This window comes from Choloepus didactylus, chromosome 11 (genome assembly GCF_015220235.1).
Source record: "Choloepus didactylus isolate mChoDid1 chromosome 11, mChoDid1.pri, whole genome shotgun sequence".
Taxonomy (NCBI): domain Eukaryota; kingdom Metazoa; phylum Chordata; class Mammalia; order Pilosa; family Megalonychidae; genus Choloepus; species Choloepus didactylus.
The window spans coordinates 56,678,864-56,694,847 of NC_051317.1; the positions used below are offsets into that span (position 1 = coordinate 56,678,864).

The following is a 15,984-nucleotide window of genomic DNA, read 5'->3' on the forward strand; positions in this document are numbered from 1 at the left end:
TATATACAGGTTTCCCCTCAGGAAGGACCCCAAGACTGCATCACAAGTTTATGTAGTAAAATATTTTTTATATTATTACTCAAAAGGACCTGCAGCCATTTGTGTGGTTACACTGGGGAAAAAAGCAATACCAGATTTTCAAGAACTTCCAGATAAGCAGCTTGAGTTATGAATAATATCTATTAAATGGAAATCCTGTCCTGTCAAATGGTTAGCTTGGTAGATGTAAAGGTCAGATGAGAAACTGAGTTTTGCCCCAAGCCCAACTCCAAGTGTGCCTCATCCTGTTTCTGTTACTTTTGTGGTATAACAGCCATTATCTTAGGAGGTACAAATGGAAGCTCCTAAAACTGCCCCTTACTCTAACAGAGTCAAAAAACAAAAGCAATCTTACCATCCTGGATTTATTGAAGAGATTTTTTTTTCCACCATCAAAGATATGAAAGATGTGGTAATGATAAAGCCTAGAATGTTCCCATTTGTTCTGGTTTGCCAAAGCTGCTGGAATATGCAAAATACCAGAAATAGTTTGTTTTTACAATGGGGGGTTATTAGTTCACAAATTTACAGTTCTAAGGCCATGAAAATGTTCCAATTAAGGCATCATTAGGCCAATACCTTCTCTGAAGAAAGGCTGATGGCATCTGGGGTTCCTCTTTCACAGGGGAAAACACATGGCTGGAGTCTGCTGTTCTTCTGCCAGGGTTAGTTTCTGTTTTCTGTTGCTTTCTCCAAAATGTCTCTGGGCTTCTGTCTTACCTTCTCTCTCTCTATCAGCTCCTGTGCATCATTGCTTGTTTCTCCCAGGGCATTTTTCTCTAAGCATCTGGGGGTCCTCCCTTAACTTCTCCGGGGCAAACTCTGGATTTCATCTCTTAGCTTCTTTTCTGGTTCCAATGGCTGTCTCCAAAATGTCTCTGAGTGTTTTCTCTCTAAGCATCTCTGAGCTCTCTTCAAAATGTCTCTGCCATTAATTCTTTCACAGAGGACACCAGTAAACTAACTAAGACCCACCTTTAATGGGCAGGGTCACATCTCCATGGATAAGTTTGCACTCACAAGATTGGATTAAAAGATTGGGGTACCTAATAGATTCAAACCAGCACACTATTCAATTCACTTATATGGCCTTAACAAAGCCAGAATGATCATGGCAGATGAATAAACTCTTATCTGGTTCACCAGGTAGAAGAGCCACTTACAACTTCAGTTTCTATATGTGGTTCCTTGATTAGAGAAGTTTATCATAGCGTTTAGGATTTGTGATACAAGTACCAGTTTGGCAAATTCATTATTTCCTAAAGTCATTAAGAAGGAATATATTTTGTTTATATTTTGACAAGGCAAGGGTATCAGTTCACCCTAACTTTTTTGTTTGTTTGTTTGTTTGTTTGATCATGTCTGTGTTAATAATCTTGTTCTCTGCATAATATTGTGTTTAGGCACATTCATGATCTTGAAAATCCATAGAAGATAACAGTAATTTGGTACATTGATGATATCTTGTTAAACTGATCTGTTGAGCTGAAAGTGTTAAGTTCCCTAGAGGCCATGTGTGATGGTTGAAGCTGCACATATCCCAGAAAAGTATGTTCTTAAAGCTAGTTCATTCATGTGGGTGTGATCCATTGCAAGTAGGATATATAAGTAGGATCTTAACTTAAGATGTGATCCACCTCATTCAGGGTAGATCTGAATCCTCTTACTGGAGTCCTTTATAAGAGGGTGAAACACAGAGAAAAACACACAGAAGCTGAGAAAGAAAGTCACAGATGGAGCAGCAAGAAGGTGAAAGCAACGAAACCCAGGAAAGAAGGGAGAGACAGCAGACCCCGCCATGTTCCTTGCCATGTGACAGAGGTATCCCTGATCACCAGCAGCCTGTCTTCAGGAAGAAAGTATTGTCTTGATTATGCCTATATTTGGACATTACAATGGCCTCAGAACTGTAAGCTTGTAAATTAATAAATCCCCATTGTAAAGCCAACCCATTTTATGGAATGTGCATTTCAGCAGCTTTAGCTAAAACACCATGTAATACACATGTATAACCCCATGTCCTGCCAAAAATGGATAAGATTTTTAGAAGTCCAGGCATACAGGACACCCTTGGATAAATTCTTTAAGGTAAAAAGCAAGTCCCTGCAACTTGCACATCCAACCACTAAGAAAGAGAGCTGGGTCTTGGTGCACATATCTAGATTTTGAAACAACACTGACTACACTTAGAATACTGTACCATCTATAGTCTAGGTTGCCTGGAAGATTGAAAGTTCTGTATGGTCCAGAGAAAAAGAGACCTCTAGTAGTTTTAGGCTGTTGCACAACTCGTCTGCTTGTTGAGTTGTATGATATAGCAGATCCAGTGATATACAAAGATGGATAAAGATGCTAGGTAGAATCTCAATCAAGCCCTAACCGATACAGGAGTAGCATACAAGATTTCATGGGTTCTTGGAAAACACTTTTCATTCTATGGAAGAAAACTGCTCTATTTTTTGTTATCGTACCTGGGATGGTAGTAGGTCCTAGAGGACCTCACCAGAAAACCAGGTTGATTCAGAGTTTCATCTCATCCACCAAATTATTGTGTTATGTATGTGCAACTGCATTTCCTCACTTAACCCAGGCTTAACCAGGTCCAGATAGCACACGTCAATTCAGGAAAAAATTCCCAATACCTCCCATTACCCCTGCTGAAGTTTTACATTTCTTTAATCCACAACTCCACCCCCACCCCCACCCCAGTGGAGACCTTCCTACAGCCAATTGATAGAGAGAACTGGATCTCAAATGGGTTTTCATGATATGTTGCCATTACAATGTAAAGTGTAGATACATAATGACTCTATTACGGGTGACCCAGAAAGATAGCAGTGAAGGAAAATCTTCACAGTGGGCAAAACTGTGGACAACACACTTTTTAAAATGGATTTGTAGTGATTAGAAATAGTCTGGGGTTTTGCTATATATGAATTTCTGGCATTGGTCAGGGCCTGGAATAAACAGGATAGGATCATTAACAATAGGTATGAGGGAAGAAATATGCAGTGGACCTGTGGGAGTGGCACAAACTATGAGGATCTTTTCAGGTCACAATGATTCCTGCCAAAAAGCATCTCCTGCAGAATCATGTGTCAGGATGAGCCATATTTCGAATTTTGGAAAGCCCCTTTATTGAGCCTCCCAGTGACGACACAGATAGAGGAAAAGCATGCAATAAAATTAAGTCTGTCTATAGGCAGATAGGGAGAGAAGGAGAAAGGAAAAGGAAGGGAAAGGAAGGGGAGGGGAGGGAAGGGGAGAGGGGGAAGGGGAAGGAAAGGTGGTCAGTAGTGGCTCTAAATATGGGTGTTCACAGTTGACGATATTTTATCCTTTTAATAGAATACTTTCTAGGTACATGTCTTACCCTGGTGATAAAACATAAATAAAAGATAAGAGAATTTAACTACATTATTAAACTCATAATATTTAATGTAATAGCCAGATTAATGATATGGAACATTAGTTTCCTTGGATATTATTAACATCCATTGGCTAGAATATCAGCTATTGATTTATTGAATGCCCAGTACTCACAAACTCCAAATAATCTTACAACCCAGTAGAAAACTGCCTGCTCAGTACTTATTTAAAAACCCTGAAAATTCCAAAGACTCTGAATTGTGAGTAAAATATTTGGAAAATTTGTAGGCTTTTAGAAGGTGGAGTGAGTGACATGCACAACTTTACTCTTAACCAAGTTGAAGCTGAACAGAATCATTTTGAAATTACCCAATGATTTCAGGTGGATTATAGAAAGATTAACCCTGTTACATGTGCAATTAATCAAAGCATATTTTATGGAAACAAGATAAACTCCCTTTGAAGCAAACAGACATGAGGCAAGAAAATATGCTTGCAGCAAACATATGTTCTGGAGTAGACTGCTCCCTAAAAATTACATTCACCAGGCTCAATTTTCTCATCTTTAAAAGGTGGACCTATAGTCCTATGCTATATTCATTTTTTTTTCAATGAGAAGTAAGTGAAATAGTTTATGAAACCATAGGACATTGCTGGCCACATAAAATGCATTTAAACAATTTAACATTACATTAACAGTAGTACACAGTTGATGATATAGTTAAAATAAGTTCCTGATGCATATTATATTAGACATTTTGAACTGTGAGGATGTTTCATAAGAAACTCCGTGTTGTTTTCTTAATAGTTTTGATTTGGAAATAGCATGCACCCTCGAGTGATTCTATAGCAGGTTAGAGAGCCAGTCTCCAATGTAACTAAATCTCAAACCATATCAGAGTTTAGATATAGGACACTGTCACTTAAGTTTCACTAAGAAATAAAGGGTCATCTATAACACTTTTTAGCTTAGAAGGAATACGCTCTGTGTAGTCATTCTTCTAGTCACCTAGTCTTCGTGGTTAATAATGAATCATTACTGATTTCTTGCTAATACTAATGCTATTCAATTTAAATGAAATTCAAGTTCTTCAACATTGTTTTATGTTTATGTTTGTAAATTTCAGTGTCTAAAATTAACTGAACAGTTCATGAATTTGGCTTTCATCATTTTATGAAACTTTCAATTGACAATAAAAATAGAAAATTGTGCAGTAATACAATAATATTAGAGACTATATACCCTACCTCAAGTGCTAATATGACATAAGTTGGTTAAAAAAAATGTTTTATTGACTCAAAAATCATTTCTGGTTGAGTGAAACAATTGTATTTGCTGGTGCTCTTATCTTAAATTATTTGATAACATATACATACATATTAATGAGGTGGGTGCATAAACCTGAACTATTAAAAATATGAAAATAACCACTGAAATAAAGTTTTAATACCAATGTGTTATTTCCACAGCTCAATCAAAGGTTTTGGGCTATAAATGCACCTTGCATCTTATAATGCAAAATACATTTTGCATGTTTCTCTAGAAGTTTACAACTCACTATATCAAATGCTTTTTACATTAGCCATACAGCACTGAATTTATAATTTTTCTCATTATGAGGCAGTTACTTAGATTCCAGATGTTTAAAAAATAAGCAAGTGTGTCTTTCAGCTCGTAAATGTACCCAAGCCTATTTCCATTGGTGAAAAACAAAGTAAAGTTTGGATTAATATAACCTTTGAAGAACAGTGTCCTGAAATCAGTTGAGACCTATTGGTTTTGTTTATAACACACACACAAAATTCTGATTGTTAATTTAATGTTGATAAAACACCACCAAGTTATTCTACAAACATTAGTTATAACATATATCATTGGCTATGGATATTTTTGATAGAGTCAAGTACTTTTAAAAATGTTTGGAAACTCATTCTATGAGAATAACATTTATATGATGTCTAAGCAAAATAAGGATGTCAACACACACACACACACACACACACACACATGCATGTGCATGCAAAACTGCAAGAAAATTTCACTTATAAAAACAGATGCAAAGATTCCAGTTAAAGCATTAGAAAATCAATTCCAGCATGTTTCAAAGGATTAATGAAACAACCAAATAATGTTCATATAAGAATTCAAAAATAATTTAACACTAGATATTAATACAATTCAACATATTATCAGATTAAAAACTAAAACCATAAGGTCATCTTGATAGATAATGCAAAAGTATTTGCAAAATACAGCAGCTCTTTTTGACAAAAGAAAAAAAAGTAAGGTAGGTGACAAAGAAACACATATTTTGATCTGAAACAACTTCTGTTCTCAATAGTAAATATCACAATTCCATTTGCAGAATTAGAAGCCTTAGCTGGTGGGAAAAGAAAAGCAGCAAAATATTTATATCAAAGAAAGAAAGCTAATGGCATTACTTGCAGAGTTATCCTTGTAGTATGTATGGAATCAAGTATTTATGGCAAGAAAATCTGCACTCATGAATTGCAAAATGAAACAGAAAGAATAAGGCCATAATAGAGTTAGATACTCAATGTGATAACCAAACTTAAGAACAAAATTCAAAAATTCTTGATTTGAATTTTATACCAGCAAAATCTGTTTTAGCAGTAGTTCTAAATAATTTTAAAATAGCTTATTATGTATTATCAACAATTATAAAATGCCAGGGATAAATCTAAGAGAATAGGAACATTTACTACTAAAAGAAACTATAAAAATTGTTGACATATATAGTGATATACAAAGAGACATACCATGTTACTAAAATGAACAAATGAATATTATATAAATACTAAGTTGTTGTAAAATATTCAATATAATCTAAATGTTCTTAAGGGGATATTTAAAAGTTCATCAAGTTGATACTAAATTTCATCTGGAGGCAAAATGATGAAGAAATTTATTTTGCAAAGATAATGTTGACAATAAAAGTACTTAAATGATTTAAAAATTATATGGGAAATAAAGTGGTTTGGTAAATTCATGTGAATGAACACATTAGTTGTTGGAACAGAATAGAGTCCACAAATACTTAATGTATATTATCATTTCAAATTGATGGAGGAAAGTTGTAATATTTAATAAACTGCTTTTGGAACAAAGGTTAACTACTGAGAAAACAAAACAAAAGAAAACAAAAAAATAATATTTTTGGAATTCAGAGAAAATAATTCCATGTGGATTAATTCAATAAACATAACCAAAGTATAAAAGTAGACATTAGAACCTTTTTTAAACTAAGATTGGGGAACGCTTTCCAAATCAAGAAATCAAATTCAAAAGTAGTTATTAAATATATCTGATACAATAAAAAATTTTAAAAACAGACAAGAAAAATAGCTAATATCACAAATCTTTATATCCATGATATGTAAGGGATTTTAAAAATTAACACAACCCAACTAAAATGGGTAGATGATAAGCTCAGAAGAAAAGCATAGTAAATAAACATAAATAATTCAGAAAATAAGAAGGAATGGTCATCTCCAAACAATTAGTATATATATAAATGAGCATAAGTTTTTATAGGAAATGCTATATTTACTGAAATTTAAAATGTGCCCAACCATCAGTCCCATTGTTTTCATTCTATAAGTATATTTTACAGAAATATGCAGGTGTAAAATGCATATGCACATGATGTTTATTGCAGTTTTGTTTTGAAATATCTAAAAGTGGAAACAACCTTCTTCTCTATGAATATCAGAAGAGTTAAATAAAATATTATATGTTCATATTATGGAATCTGCTTAATGATTAAAATGACAGTAGTAGTTCCACATGTACTGGCAAACTGGCAAAAAGTAAAAAAATAAAATGTTCCATATTGTTTATCTGTATTACTGTAATATATGAACAAAATGTGTTCTATATATTTAGCGTCTATGTCATGTAAATATATAAAAAAATTTCAAGAACACCCAGAAAACTGTGAAGACAGGTTGCCACTGGGAATGGGTTGATCAGTTTAAAGAGAGAGTTCTAATTTCTAATTTATCTACTTCTGCATTATTGGCATGTTTACAATACAAAATATTTCATATACTAATTATGTTTTTATAACTCTAGCCCAGGATTAATTCTTACCATTCTTAACTATGTATTTGGGCCTTGCTAAATTGGCCAAGCTTGTAATTGCTTTTACTGAATTAATATCAGAAGATGACTGTACCTTATTATGAGCAATGTTATTTTTTTTAAAAAAATACCCTGTAGATATTGTTATTTTTTCATGTAAAACTTTGTAAGGTTCAAGTAATGAAATTACATGGGAATCTTTCAAAGTTTCTTCAGGGGAATTATTTTTTTAAATTCCAATACCAACAACAGATAACATTTTAAAAGCCATATGTATGTGGTTACTAAAAAAGTGGCTATTCTTCACTATTCTTATTAGTTCTTAGAAATGTTAGCACAAAGTACAATTTATTTTTAAAAATTATGAATCATATTGTGGTATTTTTGTCATATCATTTTAACCTTTAACTACATGAGCAATGTGACTATTGTAGACAATCTTGGATTCTACCACAAAATAAAATTAAACAACTTACAAGGCATCTATATTCCCAGTATGCAAAACAAGTACTGTTGATATATTAATGTTTTTGTTTGCCTTTAATTTGTGTGTGAATATTTAATATTAAATATGTGCATATAAACCATCAAAACACACACCACAGACACGCATTTGTGAATATACATATGTATACTTTTACTTCTAAGTGGCCTTTGTCCTTTTATCCTTGGGTTAGTTTTATCATTTCTTTTCAAATTTTTAACTTTTGTAATGTTTTCTGTAATAACCTATAACGTCACTTAAAATTCCCAAACTGAATTCTATTCACTACACCCTTCTTGCATATCTACTTTATTATATCTTGCTGATTTTTTGCATCTTTATAAGTAGTTTAAATAGTTTGCAATGACGAGGCATAAATAAGTAAATAAAATATAAATTATTTTATGTATTTTGAGCATTTTCAGTAAAATATGTTCATTCTGTTTTACTAATATTATATGTTTTAACATATACATCAGTAAATTGTAATTGGTGTCATCACTTTATAATGTAAAGTACGTATTTTATTTAAGTTTGTTTTAAAACCTCATCTTTGTAATTTGGGAACTATGTGTAGAACAGATCAGTTTATGCCTTTCTCTTCCAATTTCCTCTGTCATATATTTAATAATAAAAATCTAGTTTCCACTATTAATAAACTGCTCTAGTAATTTGATTAATGTACAATTTTATTTTATTTATGAAAGCCTATATAAAACTAGAATTATAGTATGGGAATGTTTAACAATATTTACTAAAGGTGGAAATCAGGAAAAGTAATGAAAAATTATTTTCTGGGAGACAATAGACCAGAGATAACTTTCAATAAACATTTATTTGCCTAAAATATACCCTGCTTAATCCTTCAACAATGAACTTAATTAAAATAGAAAATAGTTTAAAGATAATTTAATGTTTTAATAAAAACAATTTTTTCATAGAAATAGTCTAATGATTTTTGCCTTATGTTAATCTCTCAATAGGAAATATTTGTCTCATTAATTTTATAAGCAGAAATTTTGGCTTGTGTAAAGATTGTAATCTCAAGTGTGATTGGATAAAAATGGTTTCTTTATATGTGGATACAAAACGGTCAAATAGCAACATTCTGAGTTTTTATTTTCAGTTATAGCAATAAAAGAGAGGTTTTGGAAGCGATGAAATGCAACAACTTCTAAAAATGGAATACAAAACAATAGAATAAAAACAGTAACAAACAAAAATGCTGTGATTTGGTCCCAGTTTTCATTATGTACGCATATGTATATGTGTGTGTCTTTGACCTAACACCAGAAAGTTTCTTAAAACAATCCCCAAAACACATTCTAAAAAAATTTTATAGAAATCATATCCATTTCATCATATCCAGTGAACAGGAACAGAAATATGTAGATCAATAAATACAAGTTAGCAAAATGTGTATATTTGCAACAGAATGCCTCAGCATTCGAGGTTGGAAAACGGAGCAAATTAGGTGAGAATGAGAACTCACCTAAGTATCAGCTCATGAAAACTGAGATTACAAATAAACGTTCCCCAAGAAAAATGTTGAGCCACACTTAGCTATACATCAGCAAGGATATGAAGAATGATAAAACATGTTCTGAGCAAGAAGTACATGGACCACAATTAACTCAAAGTTTTATAGTTTATCAGTAAGCCACAACATGAAAATATAAGCCCCTTGTTCATTGTTTTCTCCACAGTGCGTAGAATTTTATCTAGTACATAGTAAATAATCAATAAATATTTGATGAATGAGTAAATTAGTAAAAAACTATAACTATACTCATGCACATTGATGCTTTAGGACATTAGATAGGTATATGGTGTTAGACAAAATAGAGAGACAGAGAACAAGAGAATCAATATATATTCAAATCATATTTAGTCTAACATTCTTACTAAATTTTTTCTGAATAGGTATTATTTTGACTTAGTCAACATTCCAGGATCAAATGCTCTAGAACCAGCAAAACAGGCAATAGTTAATATAGAATAACAGTGTTTATTTTTCCTACTAATAGTGTATTAATATTAGCAACTTTTAAAAATTTACAGTGCTCTCTAAGAAAAGAAAAAGTTAAAACACCAAACGAGGACCTCTACATTTTGGTCTATCTACAAGTCATTGAAATTTTAGGTAGTAGTTTATTTCAGTGAGGAGAAAGTCAAAAACGCAAACAAACAACAAGACAAAACAAATGCATCTCTTTTTTATTTACAAAATATGAAATTAAATACAGGAAATTATATGGTAGTGCCTTTATCAATTTCCTCACAATTCTGTCACAAGTCTGTCATTTATTTCAAGGCTGTGTGGTTAGGCACATATAGACTACAGATTTCATTTTGTGATGAATTGTTCCTTTCATTAGATTGTCATCTATTTTATCACTACTATTTATATTTTACTTTAGCTATAATTTTTCTGATAAAAATATCAGTTAACCAATTTTTTAAAGTATTTAACATTTCTTTTTTAACATTTTTATTTTGATATAATTGTAGGTGCACATCAGTTGAAAGGAAAAAATAGATATTCCATGTATCTATGAGTGAAATAAAATAATCCATTGATTCTAAAGTTTTCATGAAAAGATTTTTCATGAAAAAACTTTATGAAAAATGTACATTTTTAATGTCCATCACCATTAGAATAGTACCAGAACAGAATATTTGCCTGTTTGGATATTCAAATGAACAGACATGAACATTTAAAAAAAACTATCATAGGCTAATATGGTCAAGAAAATAAAGGATGAATATTTCACCATAGTACTGGAATCTATAAAAAAGTTAAAATGGGCCCATGATTCTAGAAAAGTTTTGAACATAATTAGTCATTATGTATATTCAAGTTAATACCACAATGAAATACTAATATAAACCTATCAGAATGGCTATAAATAAAAGGAATTCCAAACTAAGCATTGGTGAGAATATAGAGCAACTTTAATTTTTATATGCTGCTTATGAAAGTGTAACTTGGCTAAATTACTTTGGAAAATTACTCCAGGCTGAACATATGGATATATTACAATCCAGAAGTTTCATTCATGATTATATACTAAGCAGAAATTCATACATATGTTCTCCAAAAGACTGTACAAGAATGTTCATAGTAGCACTACTAAATTACAGGCAAAACTTGAAAATGGCACAAAATTCTCTTGCAATAGAATAGATGCATGATATTTAGCCCATCAACACAATGCAATAATTTGCAATAATGTGAATAAATGGACTACGACTATACACAAAATTATGTTTAAATCTCAAAAACATAGTGTTGAACAGAACAATCCAGGTATGGAATGATACAAATTGTATGAATTCATTTATATCAAGTTCAAAAACAAGCAAAACTCTTCTGTGGTGTAGTGTTAGAAGTCTGGATAGATTACCTTTCAGAGCTAGTGATTTCAAAGTTGTACAAGGAGTACTTCTAAAGTGTTAGCAATGTTCTATTTCTTTATCAGGGTTGTGTTTATATGTGTTCACTAAGTGAAAATTTATTGAACTGCACATTGACAATTTATATACTATAATAAAGCATCAGTGTTAATACTTTCTTCTGATGTGTGTCCAAACAATGCATCGTGTTATTTCTAGATGCTCTCCACATAATCAAATAATTGCCCATTGGTCATCATTAACAATGAGCTCTGGCTTTGAGGACACAGATGTCTCTGAGTTCAAAGCCCTGGAGGATTGCCATGGTTTTCCTTCTCTTTATGCCTTGGACTACCGCTCTGTGACATCTCACTACTCTGATTTGGCCATCATTAAAAACTCTCCTTTCCCTTCCAAAAAGCACCATCATTTGGCTTCTGTTATGAACTTTATTGCTCACCTTTACCAAAGTGTGAGTTTAATTGCAGAGATGTTTCTAGCTAGATATCTGCAGCATCACAAGCAAAATCATTCAATCCAAGCATATCTTATCTTTCCATGGGGAAGGAAAAGTGAAGAACTTGTTATTCTTAAATGAGTTATGGAGCCCTTCCTTGTCTGGAAATTTTCAAGAGGAAATTTTATCTTACCAGCTTACATAGCATGCAAAATTGTATAAATCTCTCACACTTTTTCAAATTTTGCTCAGCACTTCACTCCAGGGGCAAACACTTAAACAGCACTTATTTTGCAACAGGCACGATTACAAGCAGTTTATATGTATAAATTGATCCTCTCAAGAAGCCTATGAATTAGTGCTAGTTATTAGCTTCATTACATAGAAGAGGATTGAAGCCCAAAGACATCATGTGACTTGTCCGAAGTATCAATAATGTGTCCATCTTGCCCCTCTAACTTCATGCTGATAGAGCCAGGAGTAGCTTTGCCAATCTAGACCACCACTCAATGGTTTTTTTGAGAACACCCTCTTGGTTTTATTCAAGAAGTAGTTTTGCTAGTCAAAGATGAAGGGAAAAGGGAATTTCAGTCAGATTCACAATAATTTCAGACAGGACATCAGAAAGGTTATTTACATGCTTAAAGACCTCACCGATGTATAAAGCAAATTAGAGGTGGTTGTACAGAGAAAAAAAAAATGACAATGGAAATTTTACCAGTTTTTGTTCACCCCTCCTAATGAATGACTTCAGGGACTTCTTGTGATGTTCCCATAGTTTTACAAACAAATTTTTTCTACCAGGTTATCAACAAAAGTGTACAGATTTCAACTGGTCAAGCGTACTAGATGCCAATCCCACAGGCACTGGCATATGCAAAATAAAAAAAAATAGCTCAGAATGTTGTAGAAAATAATAATCATAATAACAAAAACAGCAGCAGCAGCACTGACAACAATAATACAACAAAATTAGTAACAAAAATACGCTAATGGTAGAATAAGAAGAAAAAGAAACTACACATTGAGTATTTCTTCAGTCTAGGCAGTCTAGCAAACCCTTTACATTAATTATCTCATTGTCCTTTATAACAATATTTAGGGAAGAGAACAACTATCCATATCCACTGTCTATTTAAATGACAGCTTTAATATTAGATGTCATACATGTTGCTTGGACACATATCATTTCCTCAGTGACAAGTGGCAAAGGACCGATGCTCAGGGAGCCACACAGAAATGTGGAAGGCTTCACAAATTTGCATGTCATTCTTGCACATGATCCATACTAATCGTCTCTGTATCATTCCAATTTTAATATGCGTGTTGCAAAGAGAGCACTAAATCCACTTTTAATTGATCAAGAACCAGGAAATTTAGTGACTTGCTCATTATCCCACATGTACTCAGTGGCAGACTTGACATTCAAACTGATGCTTATTTAATATAAGAATCCATCTGCTTAGAACACTTTATTTTGTGTCATAAATACCCAGAAGGCTCTTGATGCCAATATTTATGGAGTTTTAGTGAAATAATTCTTTCTTGCTCCCCAGCAATCCATAGGACTAAGGCATAGTCAGATCTGACTTACACTCCAGTTGGGATGTCTGCGAGTTAAATAAGATGGAACTGTATTAGGGGAGATGCCATATGTCAAGGTAAGGAATTGGGTTTCATATTAAAATCAGATTTTAATAATCTGGTATTGCATCACATATTGCTCCCTAACATATTAATAGTAAGGTCAGTTATCAAAACAAACAAACAAAAATTGTTAGTATTTGTAAAATTCTGAGTAAAACATAAGCACAGTTCTTTACTGTAGCACAACACTTCTATGGTACAATGACTTTTAGACCTTAACAGACACTGAAATCTCTAAATGTTTCAAATATGATTTGAACAGAATAACATTTTATTGCATATAAACTACTATTCTCAAAAAAATAATATTCATCTGAAACTATTTATCAAAATTTTTTTCTAGGTTCCAGAAAACTATAGAAGATTTGTGATGCCTAGCAGAGGTGGCTAATGGCTTCTTATCAGTATCCTCTTCTTTTTCATAATATTAGAACCTCTGCTTTAAGTTCTAATTAGAACAGATGCCAAGATGGAATTATCTGTATAAGAGATTTACAAGAGGAGAGGGATCAGGAGTAGGCAGGGAAAGCCTTCAAATGGGAATGCAGAGGTATAACATCTGTGAAAGGGGAGACAGAGAGATGGGAGGATTGAGTAGGGAAAGCTTCAACCTGCAGTGCAGCTCCAAGAAATACTCACCCAGGTTGCCAGATATCCCCAGGTCTCTTCTCAGAGATCACTTCTTCTCTTCCCCCAGAGAAGCACCATGTTGGGCAGGAGTGGCCCAGCTCTAGTACTCCTACGGTGTTAATACACCAAATGGAAGCAGTCTGGCTAGACCATAGCCTGAGAATAAACATCGCAGCAGTTCCAAGATGTGGCTGCTGGAGGCTATCAGCCAACTAGATTTCTTTCTTGAGGTTTCTTTCTTGAAGGGATATCTGAGTGGCACATTCTCTAGGCTGCTGAAACTACCCAGTTGTCTGGGAATCTAGTAATGTCTTTATAACAAAGAGCCAATGTCATGTGAGTTAAAATGATATGTGTAATGCATATCTTTAATGAACACAGCATGTTCTCTCCTTACCCTTTAACTCCTCCCTCCATTCTTAGCTGGCACCGTGTTCACACTTGGTAAGCCATGTTGAATGATGCTTGGGATGGTAGAGTAACAAAATAAGAGGAGCCTAAGCTCCTGGATAACTTTGAAAGAAGTCATCATCACACCAGGCCCATTACACAAGAGAAAACAAACTTCTATACACACTACACATGTTATTTTAGAGTTCTGTTACACAGACCTGCATTTCAACCTTAACTAAAACAGGCATATTTACAGATTAATTATAAAAATTTTACTGAGGCAGCATTTCTTAGGGTAGATTAGAAAAGAACATTTTAAAATAGATTGATCCATAAGAAAACACCATGATGCAAACAAGTTTTAACATTAGCTGGAACACTGCCATTTTGAAGGAAAGAGAAGGAAAGTTAACTATTTTGTCAGAGGAAGCCAATAGGATTTGCTGACAAGCTGAGAGAGAGGGAGAAATTAATGAAGAGTCCAAGATCTTGAAATTGTTGATTGGGTGAGTGATGATGCCATTAAACCAGACAGGAAGCATGAAGATGGTTCAGGACTATTGGGAGGAAGATGATGAGGTTGGTTTTTGTTGAATTAGATTGAAGTGCTGGTGAAACATTTAAACTTGGTTTCCCTATGTAAGAGGAAGATTGAGTCTGTTCAGTAAGTGAAACAGATTCTTTATAAGCATAATATCTTTCCTCTAAATTTTCCAAAGCCATTAGAAAAGGTTATGCTTGTGAAATAAAGTCATAATGCAGTATTTAGGGTTTCTATTTGTAATGGATGATGACTTTGTTTTGTTTTGTTGTTGTTTCATGTTTGCCACATTTGGAAAATATCTTTGGGTAGTGAAATGACATTTATATGTCTTTTGAACATTTTACAGTTTAACCAATTTTATACCAAGTATCAGAGTGACTGCATGGGACACTTTCATGTACTATCCATATTCAATGAAGACTAAATCCTTTAAACCTCTTCCTGAGCTACTTACTGGTTAGAGATATAGGAAAAATTATAGATTAAACATAAATTCCATGTTTGCCCCCTTGGTACTTACTTTTAACATGGTTTATTATGGAAATTCTTAATTAAAAAACTAAAAGCCAAATTAATTTGCATGAAAAGAGTATAAAGGCTTTTGATAAAGTTAATTTGTATTTAAGTTAGGAAATTAACATTCACTTTTTTTTTTTTTGCATTCTGATGATATACTGTAGGGTTATGTGAAGTCAAACCTCAAAATGATTCCTAGTTTTTTTTTTTTTTTTTTTTTTTTTTTAAATTCAGTTTTATTGGAATATATTCACAAACCATACAGTCATCCATGGTATACAATCAACTGTTCACAGTATGATCATATAGTTATGCGTTCATCACCACAATCTATTTCTGAACATTTTCCTTACATCAGAAAGAATCAGAATAAGAATAAAAAATAAAAGTGAAAAGAGAATACC

The 15,984-nt window shown here is 32.9% G+C and overlaps 1 non-coding gene across 1 annotated transcript; it reads right to left on the minus strand.

The window, feature by feature from the left end:
- Positions 1-13,085: 13,085 nt before the first annotated feature.
- On the minus strand, positions 13,086-13,191 carry LOC119506613. Its single transcript, XR_005211026.1, has one exon. It is a non-coding gene; the product is annotated as a U6 spliceosomal RNA (small nuclear RNA).
- Between the last annotated feature and the right edge of the window lie 2,793 nt (positions 13,192-15,984).